The 13,628-nt window shown below is 49.2% G+C and overlaps 1 long non-coding RNA gene across 2 annotated transcripts in view; it reads left to right on the top strand.

Annotated features, from left to right (window-relative positions):
* The window catches only part of LOC310835339, a 33,389-nt gene extending 20,185 nt beyond the window's left edge, over positions 1–13,204 (top strand). For both annotated transcript variants that reach the window (XR_014559569.1, XR_014559570.1), the window contains 2 exons: positions 766–930; positions 12,656–13,204. This is a non-coding gene — a long non-coding RNA (uncharacterized lncRNA). The remainder of the gene's footprint in view (positions 1–765; positions 931–12,655) is intronic.
* The last annotated feature ends 424 nt before the right edge of the window (positions 13,205–13,628 follow it).

Genomic DNA, 13,628 nt, shown 5'->3' with positions numbered 1-13,628 from the left:
AACAGCTCTCCAGGATCTCACATATGAGTTCCCCCACTCCTTTTAGGTGCTGGGGCTTGAACCCAGGGCGTTCTGCTTGCAAAGCATGTCTTCCGCCACGGAGCCACCTTCCCCTGTTTCTAGCACTCCTGGATCAGACCAAAACTTCCTCTAGTCCAGCATCTTGCTTCTCACGTGTAGGGAGGGCTGGGAAAGATGTCTGTCTGAGAACAAAAAAGAAGAAAACCCAGCAAACCAAAACAAGTGTTAAAAAAAAAGAGAAAGTAAAGCAGATCAGGTCAAAAGAAATTATAGTGGCTTAAAAGGTCTGTAGGGACGCGGGTGGCACTGTGGGTTAAACCACAGAGCCTAGGACTTGCCGATCAGAAGGTCAGCGGTTTGAATCCCCGCGATGGGGTGAGCTCCCATTGCTCAGTCCCTGCTCCTGCCAACCTAGCAGTTCAAAAGCACGTCAAAGTGCAAGTAGATAAATAGGTACCACTCTGGCGGGAAGGTAAATGGCATTTCTGTGCGCTGCTCTGGTTCACCAGAAGCGGCTTAGTCATGCTGGCCACATGACCCGGAAGCTGTACGCCGGCTCCCTCAGCCAATAAAGCGAGATGAGCGCCGCAACCCCAGAGTTGGCCATGACTGGATCTAATGGTCAGGGGTCCCTTTACCTTTACCTAAAAGGTCTGTAAACCTTGGGATGCTAAAAGGAAAGGAAGAAGAAAGGTGTTCAGCTGGCACTCTAGTTAAACATCAAACTTGGTTTTCCCCAGGGAGAGTATGCCAAAGGCATCACCGCCAAAAAGATGCTCTCTCTGGTCGCCTTTACACCCAGATGATGGGGAGTTTGGGATGGATGAAGACAGTCCAGCAAGCGCCTGAGTCCTAAGCTGGGTACTCATGAGAAGGTGGATGAGCCTGACCTCTCTGTCTCCCCTACTTGTGAGCAAATTTAGTGAACCTGGTGCATCTCTGCTTGCTGCCTTATCCCTGTCTTCTTGTCTCTCTTGTCTGTCTCTGGTGTGCACGTGGGGTGCTTGCAGGAGCAAATAAGAGATGTGGGAGGGAGAGAAAGGTAGCTGCTGTAGAGAGGTTTCGGTGCCTAGTGCTGCAGGAAGGAGACCTGGCCCCAGCAGCAGACTGTGTGTAAAGAAAGGAAGGAAGCTAGCTCTCTGCTTGTCTGGCTCAGAAGTCAGAGAAGCTGCAGCTGGTCCCCCTTTTTGGCAGCCTGCTGGAGAAGGCAGCCGCTGTGGTCCTGCAGAAAACAGAAAACAGAACTCAGTCATAGGCAGCAAGAACCAAGAGCGATGACCTCAGCAGCTCTTGCCTGTCAGAACTGATATGTGTTGGCATCTTTGTCCTGGGGGCTCTTGGCTGTCTGTGCATAAGCTCCCTTGGTTCCTTCTGCAATGTGCACCAAAATAGCGCTGGGCTCTTTTAGAGGAGATGCCCCCAGCTCTGAAAATGGGGGCATTTGATGCCAATGGATGGCCTCAGGGGGAAGGATCCAGAGGGGATAAGGGACTGCTCCCCAGTCTCTCAACCCTTGGCTTGCCACAAGGGTGTTCATGTGCTCCCAACCCCCACCTTTCCTTCTTGTAGTGGGTGGCGCTGTGGTCTAAACCACAGAGCCTTTGGGGCTTGCCGATCAGAAGGTTGGCGGTTCGAATCCCCGCGACAGGGTGAGCTCCCGTTGTTCGGTCCCAGCTCCTGCCCACCTAGCAGTTCGAAAGCACGTCAGAGTGCAAGTAGATGGTGGGAAGGTGAACGGCATTTCCGTGCGCTTTTCTTGTTCGCCAGAAGCGGCTTAGTCATGCTGGCCACAGGACCCTGAAAGCTGACAAACACCGGCTCCCTTGGCCTATAGCAGTGGCGTAGCATGGGTTGTCAGCACCCGGGGCAAGGCAAGTAATTTGCGCCCCCTAACCCCTGGATTTTAGCACTCGAATGTGAGCGCGCCCCCCCAGATGTTGCGGCCGGCCCCCCTGCACCCCCCACGCTACGCCATTGGGGCTGGGGGCAAGTGAAGGAACCAAGGACCCCCCCTTAAGGCTCAGCAGGAATTTATTAAATTTATTATTTGCGGAGCCCCCGCGGGCTGAGGCAGCCGAAGCCCCCTCCCCTCGGGCGCCTCCCCGCCCTCTCCTCTCCTTGGGCGCTCCGAGGCGCTCCAGATCCGGGCTTGGCGAACGCCTCTCCTCCCCCCCAGCCTGGTCCGGGGGCTTCCAGCCGCGCTCCGTCCTCGCCCGCCGCCCCCGCCCCCCCCGCGGCTGAGGCTTGCACTGAGAGCCGGAGCCAGCGGCGCCCCCTTCCGCCGGGAGACCCTCGCCCGCCCGCCGGCTTCCTCTCGGAGGGTTTGGCTCCTCCCTCCCAGTCGGCAGAAGCAGCCGCCGCCTGTGGCTGGGCCGAGGGGATGGCGGCGGCGGGGGTGTGTGTGGAGGCTGCCCGTGCCTGGCCAGGCGTTGGTGGCGGCGTCGGCGCTGCTGCAGCGGCTGCTCCTCCTGCGAGCAGAGCGCAGCCGCAGCGGCGGCGGCGGGCGCGCGCGCTAGGGCGCAAGGCTGGCGGTGGCGGCGGGGAGCCCGGCGGAGGAAGGAACTTGTCCCTTCCCTCTGGACTTGCGCCCCCTCAGATGTTGCGCCCGGTGCGGCCGGCACCCCTGGCACCCCCCACGCTACGCCACTGGCCTATAGAGTGAGATGAGTGCCGCAACCCCAGAGTCTGTGACTGGACCTAACGGCTAGGGGTACCTTTACCTTTATTGCGTTGTTAAAGATGTCAGCTTTACTTGGTGTACTTCCTTGCATCTGCTGTTTTCTATTTGCATAGCTTGGAAAAATACACTGTATATCATAAAAACTATATTTCCCATCCATAACAACTCCGTTACCCAAGCAGTATTTCAAATATAATAATATTTGCATAAATCATCAATGCATCTCCAAAATAAAAGGCAGAGTAAATATATTCAGTAAGTTTCATCAGGGCTGGTACGACTTGCACACGTGTAATTTTCAATTGTAGTTTTAGCTTTACTGTAATCGGTTATACAATGGTTTAATAGTAACATGAATAAGGCATATTTATTACTATAATTTAGACTGCAAAGCATGTATACTATACTAAGGAGTGAGATAAATTGAACTCAACTTACTTTTGAGTTAACCTGTGTTCGATTCCCTCTGCAGACTGCATGGTTTAATAGATAATTTGTGTTGAGTTAACGATTTTTTTGCAAGATTAGTAAATTCGTATTACAGTGGTAGCTCAGGTTACAGACGCTTCAGGTTACAGACGCTTCAGGTTACAGACTCTGCTAACCCAGAAATAGTACCTTGGGTTAAGAACTTTGCTTGAGGATGAGAACAAAAATTGTGTGGCGGTGGCGTGGCAGCAGCGGGAGGCCCCATTAGCTAAAGTGGTACCTCAGGTTAAGAACAGTTTCAGGTTAAGAACGGACCTCCAGAACGAATTAAGTTCTTAACCCGAGGTACCACTGTACTACAAATTCAGTATTGATGCAGAAGAAATGATAGAATTTGGTCTCAAGTATTTTATGGTCATTTGGAAAGGCAGACAAGTAAGTAATGAAGGCAGTAGTGGCTTAAAAGATAGTAAAAGTTCTCTCAAAATGATACAAAATGCAGACAATCATGGATTCACGGCTGGGAGACATTAGGCAGGCTGCTCTCCTTAGGTTTTCTGGGAGCAGCTCAGTTGTGCAAAACCCTGGGGAGGAGGAACGGTCTTTTTGCAGGCTTCTCACCCAGTAGACCTGCCCTTAATTGCTTGAGCCTCCTCTACAAAAGCTAACTCCCAGAACCAGAGAGTTTGGAAGGATGTAATTAACGGCTGCATCTGAATAAAAATTGTGCTTGAATCTTTTCATTCGCCTTGTACTTGGTGTTGCTGGTGAATTCGAAGATGCCAGAAAAATCAGTGCAATTTTGAAATCAGTAGTTAAAACCAGTCCAGTATTGAAAGGTCCAGCCGGCCACTTTGATTCAAAACGGCATCCAGTGGTATCCAAACATAGACAGAAACCTGCTCCTTGAACCATCATGCAATTTATTTATTTTGCTACGTGTATCTTTGAGAGGGGTCTATATGCATACTGAGAAGACAAACAGCTTTCCAAAATGCATAGTAGGTACAAAACTCCAATAATCCTTTTTTATTTCTAGAAAGACCACACTGGGAGGGGGAAATAAACTGGCAGAAGAGGAGGGATTGCTTAACATTTTTCTTGCTTATCTCTTCTCTGCTAATTTTATTTTATTATTTTATTTTATGACATTTTTACACTGCTTTTATTTTTAAGAAAAAACCCTCAAAGCGGTTTATTTTTCTTGTGAAATTTTGTGCACCTTCCCCCAATTTTGCTCCCGAGGCAACAACCCCACGCTACGCTACAACTCTCCTCCAAATTTTATTTCTCCCCTCTCCCCCGCTGCTTCCCCCTACCTCGCGGTGCTTCTAAATGCACATTTACGATCAGTGCTTTTTTCGGGGGGGGGGGGGCAGGATTACGCATATGCTTAAACGTTTTGTGAAACTAAGTTTGGCCTCATTGAGGGGCAGTATTTCAATATAAGTAGGAAAACGAGAGTACCCCAAAACATTGTTTTAGAAAAAAGCACTGTTTACGGTCATGCATTCTGTGTATTTAGGTTTATGCCAAAACAACGTGAAAACGTGTTTGCAAACGTGTGTCTTAGACAGAGGCACTTTTTGGAGAATGGGGTTTGTTTCTTTTGAGTGTTCACTTTGTACCACACCTGGCTTTGTGTGATGTGAAAATTAGCCAGGCGTTCCATACCAGGAGGGTTTCGTTAGGTCCCCACTTGCAGTCTGAGAATAAGGAGCAATATACACACATACACAACCCTGCCTTTTTAAAATGCTGCCCTTATTGGTGTCCTAGATTTCTCAGTGGAGAAATCCATTGAGTCGGAAGAGACGCAGTGGGGTGAGGCATCTCTGGAAAAACGTCTTCCCAAATGTTTCGTGAAAGCATATAAGATTTGACAGCCTCCCTAGGGCAGCGTGTTACATCGCTGAACCACTCATCCAAATGACACACCCACCCCTTCCAGATCTGTTGGTGCTAAAGATAGCCAGCATTGAATTGTAGCTGTGTTGTAGCAGCAGCGCGTGTTCACCATTCAACCTTTCTTCTCACTTCAGATCTAGAGAGGACTGTGCAGAAATCAGGAAATATGTATATATGGTTTATGTAGATGTAACCAAATCATCGAGCAAATCTGTGCATCTCCAGATTTTTGGGCCATGATTGGGAGGGCGAAGGACTCCCTACTGCTGCAGCTGAAATACGATGGCTTAAATTATAAAGGCTTGAATCTTGCCTCTGCTGTAGGAAGTTCTTGGTGGTCTTCAACAAGCCCCTCACCCCCTCCCTGTCCCACTTACAGTAGCTGGAAAATCTTCACCGCCCCTCTTGCCTTGTAAGGTTTACACCATGGGTAGGCAACCTAAGGCCTGGGGGCCGGATCTGGCCCAATCGCCTCCTCAATGCGGCCCACGGACAGTCCAGGAATCAGAGTGTTTTTATAGGAGTAGAATGTGTCCTTTTATTTAAAATGCAAATCTGGGTTATTTGTGGGGTCTGCCTGGTGTTTTTACATGAGTAGAATGTGTCCTTTTATTTAAAATGCACCTCTGGGTTATTGGTGGGGCATAGGAATTCGTTCATCCCCCCCCCCCAAAAAAAAATATAGTCCAGCCCTCCACAAGGTCTGAGGGACAGTGGACCAGCCCCCCTGCTGAAAAAAATTGCTGCCCCCTGGTTTACATCAAGCTGAATTTGCAGGAAATATTCCCTAAGTGCTCTGCAAATGCTAGGTGCCACTAATGAGAGCGCTGGAAGTGGTCTCTGAGAGAGGCGTTGCTCTCGCACACGTTTTCTGTTTTGTCCCACTGCCACCTCTGGCCAAAGGGTTTTTAATTAATGCAAAAGCCTGTTTAACAGATGCACAAGTGGGGCAGGCATAAGCAGCAGATAACCTTCTCTCTTCTAAACAACCTTCAGCTAGAAGGAGGAGGAGAATCTCCCCCAGTTCCCCTCTCTTCATCTTAAGATGCCTGCAAGGTTTCTGGCTGATGGTGCCCTCTGTGTGCATTGGCAAGAGGGCAGCCCCTGAGTTTCCCGTCAGAACACCTCTGAGCGAAGCCTTGGCCAGCCCCGTCGCAACCCGACAGGAACCTCTTTTCAGTGCTCAGCAGGATTAGGGGGCCTATGTAGAACTGGGGCACCGAGGCACAATGCTCCCATAAGCTCCTTACTCTCTTTCTAATTTGCTGTCAGAGCAGAATACATTAACGGGGGTGGCTGTCATCAGAATAGCAAAATCCGGGGTGGGTGGGAGGGTGGGCGTGCACTGCCTGCTGATTAATCCAGAGCAGGTTTCCTGATTCCCTGCCTCTTAATTCAAATAGTGTTGTTAGGCAAAGATCTCTCTTTCTCTTTCTCTCTCTCTCTCTTCCCACCCCGCCAACTCCTGCCAGGAACTGTGTACAAGTGTGCAAAGCTATCGCTGGCATATTAAAAAGAATGGCAGAAGATAGCTTGAGCTTCAAAGCAGCAGCTCAGAAAGTCTGACACGGGAGAATGGCTTTTTTTTTTTTTTTTGCAGATCAATGGGGAGAGGGTACAGGAGGGAAATGTTTCAGCCTCGCAGAAGACGGAGGACGGGTTGAGGAGGGGTTGAGGAGGGGTTAAAGGCTGCGTGTTGTGGGTGTTGGCGGCCAAGACCAGATTAAGGAAAGTAGGGCAGGCCAGTGAACTCTGTATTGTGGAGTGGTTTTACAAAGCGGGAGACTTGTGATGGAGCTATATGGTGTAAATGCTTTATCTATGTGTCTCCCCCTCCCCGCAAAAAAGCCCTCATTGACCCACTTCCAAATTGGGTGTAAGCTATCCTGCAGCTGAGAATTTGAGAGAGGTTGGAAAATATTGTCTGCTGTGCCCTTGGACTAGTCTCTTAAAGTCAGACATGCCCTCTCAAAAATATATTGCATTTATTTATACATACATACATACATACATACATACGCTGCCTTTTTCCCTGACAAGGACTAGAGGCAAGCTTATGTGTAAACATAGAAAAAGCCCCAATAATGTAAAAGCAATTGAACATAGACAGAATCAAAACTATATATAACATCTGTGAAAAGCATACAGACAATCACAACAAAAAACGCACAGTGCCAGCATGGGCGCGTGCACACACACACACACACACACACACACACATATATAATTTTCAGATTTTGAAATTTACAATCGTCAAGCAACCATAACAAAAAGAGAGATCCATAAATTCCCATGGACTTCCCTCCTCCCTTTTGTGGGTCCTTATATTAACTCTTTTTCCTCCTGCGTCTTCTCTATTAATCCAATTCTATTAGATTTCCATTACAACTATAGTCCAACACATAATTAAGTATTTCTGTTTAACTGACCAATTGCGTCGCAGATATCTCGGTTCTTCTCCCCCCAACAGAAAGCCTGCCCCCCCCCAAAAAATAAATAAATCCTGGCTATGCCCAGGGGTAGCTGACATTTCATTAAAAGCAGTCAATTCCCAAAAGCCTGTTGGAACGAGAAGGTCTTCAGCTACTGGTGCGGAAAGAGAACAAGGAGGGAGCCAGTCTGGCTTCTCTGGGAAGGGAGTTCTAAAGTTGTCTGGGAGGAGCCACCACCAAGAAGGCCACCATCAAGTGGTGGCAGCCACCACCAAGATGGCCCTCTCCCATGTCCCCACCAAGCATGGTAGGACTGAGAGAAGACCTCAGAAACTGGGCAGGTTCATATGAGAAAATAACATATTTCAGGTAGCTTGGACCTAAGTGATATAGGTCAATTTGGTAATTGGCAGCCAAATCTGAGCTCTCTAGTGTTGCATAGTATACACTAGTGGCCAAAATTGTGGAAACCGTTTGGGAAAAAAGTGTGCTTCTGAGGTTTGATGGCTCATAACACCACTTTTTTGCAGTAGTAATACCATAAAATTACATATCAATGGAAGGATAATTTGATGAAGAATGTAATGCAAGAAAGTTTGTTCAACTATCTGTATTCTATCAAAAGTTATAGCCAAATAACCAGAAAAGGGAAACACAACTTGCTTAGATTGATATGCAGTAGCTTTCCATCTTTTCAATGTAGCCAATGAGCATGAGTGTTTAGAGAACCAATCAGGTGTTGAAGAGCCATCAAACCTCTGAAATACACTTTTCCCAAAAGGTTTCCACAATTTTGGCCACTAGTGTAAAAGAGGAAGGTCCGTAGCAGTAGCATGAAAGAGGAGGGGACAGATTTGCATGAAATGTGCATATATTTTAATTATATTTTACATTTTGAAAACAACTGCTGTAGTTTAAATCATAAGACAGTACATCCCTTCATAGTGGCAGTGGCAGACTTTGGGCTTTATAATTCCAGCGGTGCCCTGAGTGCTGCCAAAATACAGCAATTTCAGATGGACGACCGTCTTCTGACAGTCCTTCAGGTACAGTGGTTTTCAACCAGTGTGCCATGGCACCCTGGGGTGCCTTGAATTATGGTCAGGGGTGCCACACTCAACACTGGCCTCTGTCCATCTTTCCTTCCCTCCCTTCTCTAATGCCCTCTTGAGTCTCTGCCTCTCAAAGGTTTGCATGGCTGTTTATTGTGGCAGTGCCTGCTGCCGCTTCCCCAGGTAAGGTGCTGGCCTCACGTCCACCTTTGTCCAGTCTCCGCTGGGCCATTAAGGCTGGGGGCATCCTCTGCCCAGGCCCCTGTGGGGTGACATGAGGCGGCACCTCTCTCTCGCCCTGATCTAGCCACTGTGATCCACGCGACGGTCACCTCCAGACTTGATTATTGTACCTCACTCTACGTGGGGCTGCCCTTGAGACTGACCCAGAAACTCTAGCAGGTGCAGAATGCCACGGCGAGACTCCTTGCAGGGTCCTCGCTGCAGGATCACATTCACCCGGTGCTATACCAGCTGCACTGGCTCCCGGTGGAGTACAGGATCAGGTTTAAGGTGCTGGTCTTAACCTTTAAAGGCCTATGCGGCCTAGGACCCACGTACCTACGGGACCGCCTCTCCTGGTATGTCCCACGGAGGACCTTACAGTCTTCAAACAAAAACATCTTGGAGGTCCTGGGCCACAGGGAGGTTAGGCTGGCCTCAACCAGAGCCAGGGCTTTTTCGGCTGTGGCCCCGATCTGGTGGAACGCTCTGTCACAAGAGACTAGGGCCCTGCGGGACTTGACATCTTTCCGCAGGGCCTGTAAGACAGAGCTGTTCCACCAGGCCTTTGGCCAAGGCACTGGTCTGACCCCCTCCTTTGGTAATCCTCACAGAACTCTAGCCCAATGGTTGCCATTAATTTGATTTTGAATTGATTTTAGATGGAATTGATTTTAGAATGCTGTGTTACTTTTATTGTTGTTAGCCGCTCTGAGCCCGGCTTCGGCTGGGGAGGACGGGATATAAATTATTATCATTATTATTAGGGGTGCGAGGGGCAACTCAGAGATCGGGTTGTGTGTGTGTGGCAGCTGCTGCCCAGAGGACTCCCAAGGAGAGGGGAGAGGGCTGAGGAAACACCCCACAAGGGAAGGTGCTGGAAAAAGGGTGAGAGGCTGCCAGCTCTGCAGGCAAGGGGTGACAGAACTGGGTTCCCACAGGGTTGGCACAGAAAGAATGGAGTTGGTCAAGGGAGCCATGGTCTCAAAAAGGTTGAAAACCTATGAGATAGAGGATTGTAAACTAGGATGCTGTTTCTCTCTCTCTCTCTCTCTCTCACACACACACACAAACAAACAAACACACACACACACACCCATCTCTCTGTGTCCTTCTCACATTGAGACACCAGACCACCACCGCAAGGTTTCTATTCCCAGTGATATTTAACGGCAGGTCTCTGCTATTGCTCTTTAACCCTGTTTGGTTTGTTGGGCCGTGTGCTGCTGCGGCAAGTAAGGGGAGAGCATTGCAGTGTGTTTTCTAAATGTAGGGCTCTCCTTGGCAGCAGCCTGGCTGTGTCTAGACAGCCCCACCCCCACAGTGAGCCCTCTCCCATTCATTTCTGATGGGGATGTCTGGCTGAAGTGAACACACAGCTGGCCTGTGGGGATTGAGGGGCCACTGGAAGCTCTTTCATCTTCCTTTTGATTCCCCTTTGGCCATTATTTCCTCTCCCCTCCAGTTCTGCCCTGTCTTCCCTCTCCTCTTCCGCAGGTACATAAAACTTACTGGCGACCTCGGCCAGCTCCCTGTACTCATCTGACACAAAAGCCCACCTCCAAATGCAGGGAGGAGATTCCCCTCCTTTGGAAAATAAAACCAGACCTTTCGAGCGGAAGGAGTCTTGCCGCTTCACAAAACACACAGCTCTTTCCAGAATTAATCATTGTGGTGCTGGGTTCAATGATGGAAACCTCTCTGAGCCTGGCTTCGGCTGGGGAGAGCAGGTTATAAATAAAATTATTATTATTATTATTATTATTATTATTAGACATTTTGGGTACCTGCCCTTTCTTCCACGGAACATGGGGGCTACTTCCCCTTTTTATTCTTACAACATCAACCTTGCAAGGTAGGCTGGACTGAAGAAAGGTGAGTGGTCCTAGGCCATCCTAGGATCCGCACCGCGGCTAAACAGGGATTTGAACTCAGGGTCAGTGTTCTGCTTCCACTGTCCGAGGCAGCCTACTTCTGAATGCCAGTGGTGGGAATCCCAAGTGGGGAGAGCACTGTTCCGTTCGGGTCCTGCTCACAGGCTTCCCATAAGCCAGTGGTGCCCAAACTTTTTTTCAGAGAGGGCCAGATTTGATGAAGTGAACATGCATGAGGGCTGACCACTGGCTTTAGGATAGAAGTTGCTGAGCTTTTCTTTTTTTAGGATTTTACCCCAGGACATATACTGCCACAGGGGGCCAGATTAGGATTAGGCTTTGGACATGCCTGCCATAAAACATCTATTTGGCCACTCTGAAAACAGGATGCAGGGCTGCCATAGCCTTTTGCCTGATCCAGCACAGCTCTTCTTAGGTCCAATATGGTATTGATGGCACTGGACCATTGTCAAAGTCTGGTTCACGGGCGATCAAAGTCCCAGCTGGGGACGTCGGGATTGGAAGCAAGATGGCAGGGTGGGAACAGGAACAGGAGTCCAGAAGCCAGGAGTCAGGAAGTCAGGGGTCCAAGAAGCAAGGAGTCAAGGAACCAAACACAGCAAGGCAGAGAACGTGTTGCTGTGGCAAAGAGCCAAAGGGAAAATGCTGACCTTCCCCGCTCTTGCCACCAGGTGCTGTGAGTTACCAATCGGCCTCACCTGTGCACCCGCGCCTTGCCTCTCCAGAACAAACTTAGGAAGGCCCCAGTCCTGGTCACAGGGACTGGCTCCTGCACACACTCCTGACAACCATGCAATGGAGAGTTGATCACCTGTCCCTTCTTGTGTGACAGGCAATAATTATACACCAGGGTTTCCCAAACTTGTGTCTCCAGCTGGTTTTGGACTACAATTCCCATCATCCCTGACCACTGATCCTGATAGCTAGGGATGATGGGAGTTGTAGTCCAAAAACAGCTGGGAGACCCAAGTTTGGGAAGCCCTGTTATACGCCATGAAGAGTCCTGGTTGTTATGGCAGCACTGGTGGAGCATTCAGAGCCCGCTGGCCCTTCCCCAGAAAACTGAGCACTATCCTCTCCTCAGCGCATCTGCCAGTTCTGGGTCTTCATCACTGTTTCTCACTGTGCAAGGGAGGATTTCCATAAGAATGAGTGCACAGTTGAGAGGGGAAATATGAGCTTCTCAGATCCCATGCGCCCTCTACTGGAAAGGTTCAAGAATGCCAAGCGGGGATTTTTGGTTGTGGGTGAAACATTAGTAGAACTGAAAGAAAATATAAAACATATATATTTAGACAAGATTTTGGCAGGGTAGTTATTTGGGGATCAGTCTCCTTGTTCCATTTTGCTTTTAAAATGACTTTGTTGTGTGTTGATGTATATTTAAACTGAAGGGGTTTATAGGTGCATCTACTACAGTGGAATGGGACGCGGATGGCGCTGTGGGTTTAACCACCGGCTCCCTCGGCCAGTAAAGCAGGATGAGTGCTGCAACCCCAGAGTCGGTCACCACTGGACCTAATGGTCAGGGGTCCCTTTACCTTTACTACAGTGGAACCTCTATTTTGCAACCATAATCTGTTCTGGAGGTCTGTCTGGAGGTTGAAACGGGTCTCTGGGAGAGCCGCCGTTGTGCGCAGGCACGGGCGGCGATTGCCCGCTTCTGCGTATGTGCGAAGGGCGATTGCTCGCTTCTGCACAAACTGCGATCGCCATTCCTGCGCATGTGCGAACGGCAGCAAACCCGCTGGTTACTTCCGGGTTTGCCATGGTTACAACTTGGAATGACAGTAAGAAAAGGCAGTGCTAAGTAGAGGTTTGACCTATTAGATATTAGATATTAGCATAGATATTAGAACGAAGTAAACCAATTCCAGCCACAAACTATACCTAGATCAGGGTGTGTGTGTACATACACATAGGTGATGATGATAGAATTGTCAAGAGTGAGGTCATCAGGAAATTAATGTTGCCATTATTGGTTAACCTTGTTCTCTGTCCTTTTCTTCTTTGCAGAGAATTCTTCTGCCGCCACTGTTATTCCAACCAGCTGCCTCTTCTGCGGGAAGCCACCTGGCGAAGAATTGGCAGGAGGAGCTTCAAATCACAACATCCCAGGGATTCCCAAGGAAGGAGACAGCCAAGCTGCCTTCCCCGAAGACAGCAACCTGTTCCATTGTTCCTGCTCCATGTTTTGTGTTCTCCTTGTGGTGTGGCTGGAGCTGGCCTGCTAACCAGCCTGAAAAGAGGGGTGGCATGCCACCCTGAAGACCCGTTAGCTCATTGTGATGCCTGACTGATGAGCCACAGTTGCATGGTTGTCGTGAGTAAGCCTATGTGCATAGCATGCTCATGGCAACATACCATGTGAGCAGTTTATTAGACCAGCTCGGGATACAAGAACACAGGAAACAGCTTGCATCTGGGCAGACTATTTTATTTGTCCATTTAGCCCAGTGTTATCTTTCTGTGCTCTGACAGGCAGAGGCACTTCAGAATCTCAGGCAGAGAGAGTTCTTTCCCATCAAAGCAGGGTGCTTCCAGATCATGGGTAGCCAAACTAGGGGCCGGATGCGGCCCAATCGCCTTCTAAATCTGGCCCACAGACCATCCAGGAATCAGCGTGTTTTTACATGAGTAGAATGTGTCCTTTTTAGTTAAAATGCATCTCTGGGTTATTTGTGGGGCCTGCCTAGTGTTTTTACATGAGTAGAATGTGTGCTTTTATTTAAAATGCATGATTTGTGGGGCATAGGGACGCGGGTGGCGCTGTGGGTAAAAGCCTCATTGAAAGGGCGGCTTTTTGAATCCCCGCGGTGGGGTGCGCTCCCGTTGCTCAGTCCCAGCGCCTGCCAACCTAGCAGTTCGAAAGCACCCCCGGGTGCAAGTAGATAAATAGGGACCGCTTACTGGCGGGAAGGTAAACGGCGTTTCCGTGTGCTGCGCTGGCTCACCAGATGCAGCTTTGTCACGTTGGCCACGTGACCCG

This window comes from Podarcis gaigeae (assembly GCF_964106915.1).
Source record: "Podarcis gaigeae genome assembly, chromosome: 17".
NCBI lineage: Eukaryota > Metazoa > Chordata > Lepidosauria > Squamata > Lacertidae > Podarcis > Podarcis gaigeae.
This window is presented reverse-complemented; position numbering and strand designations above follow the sequence as displayed.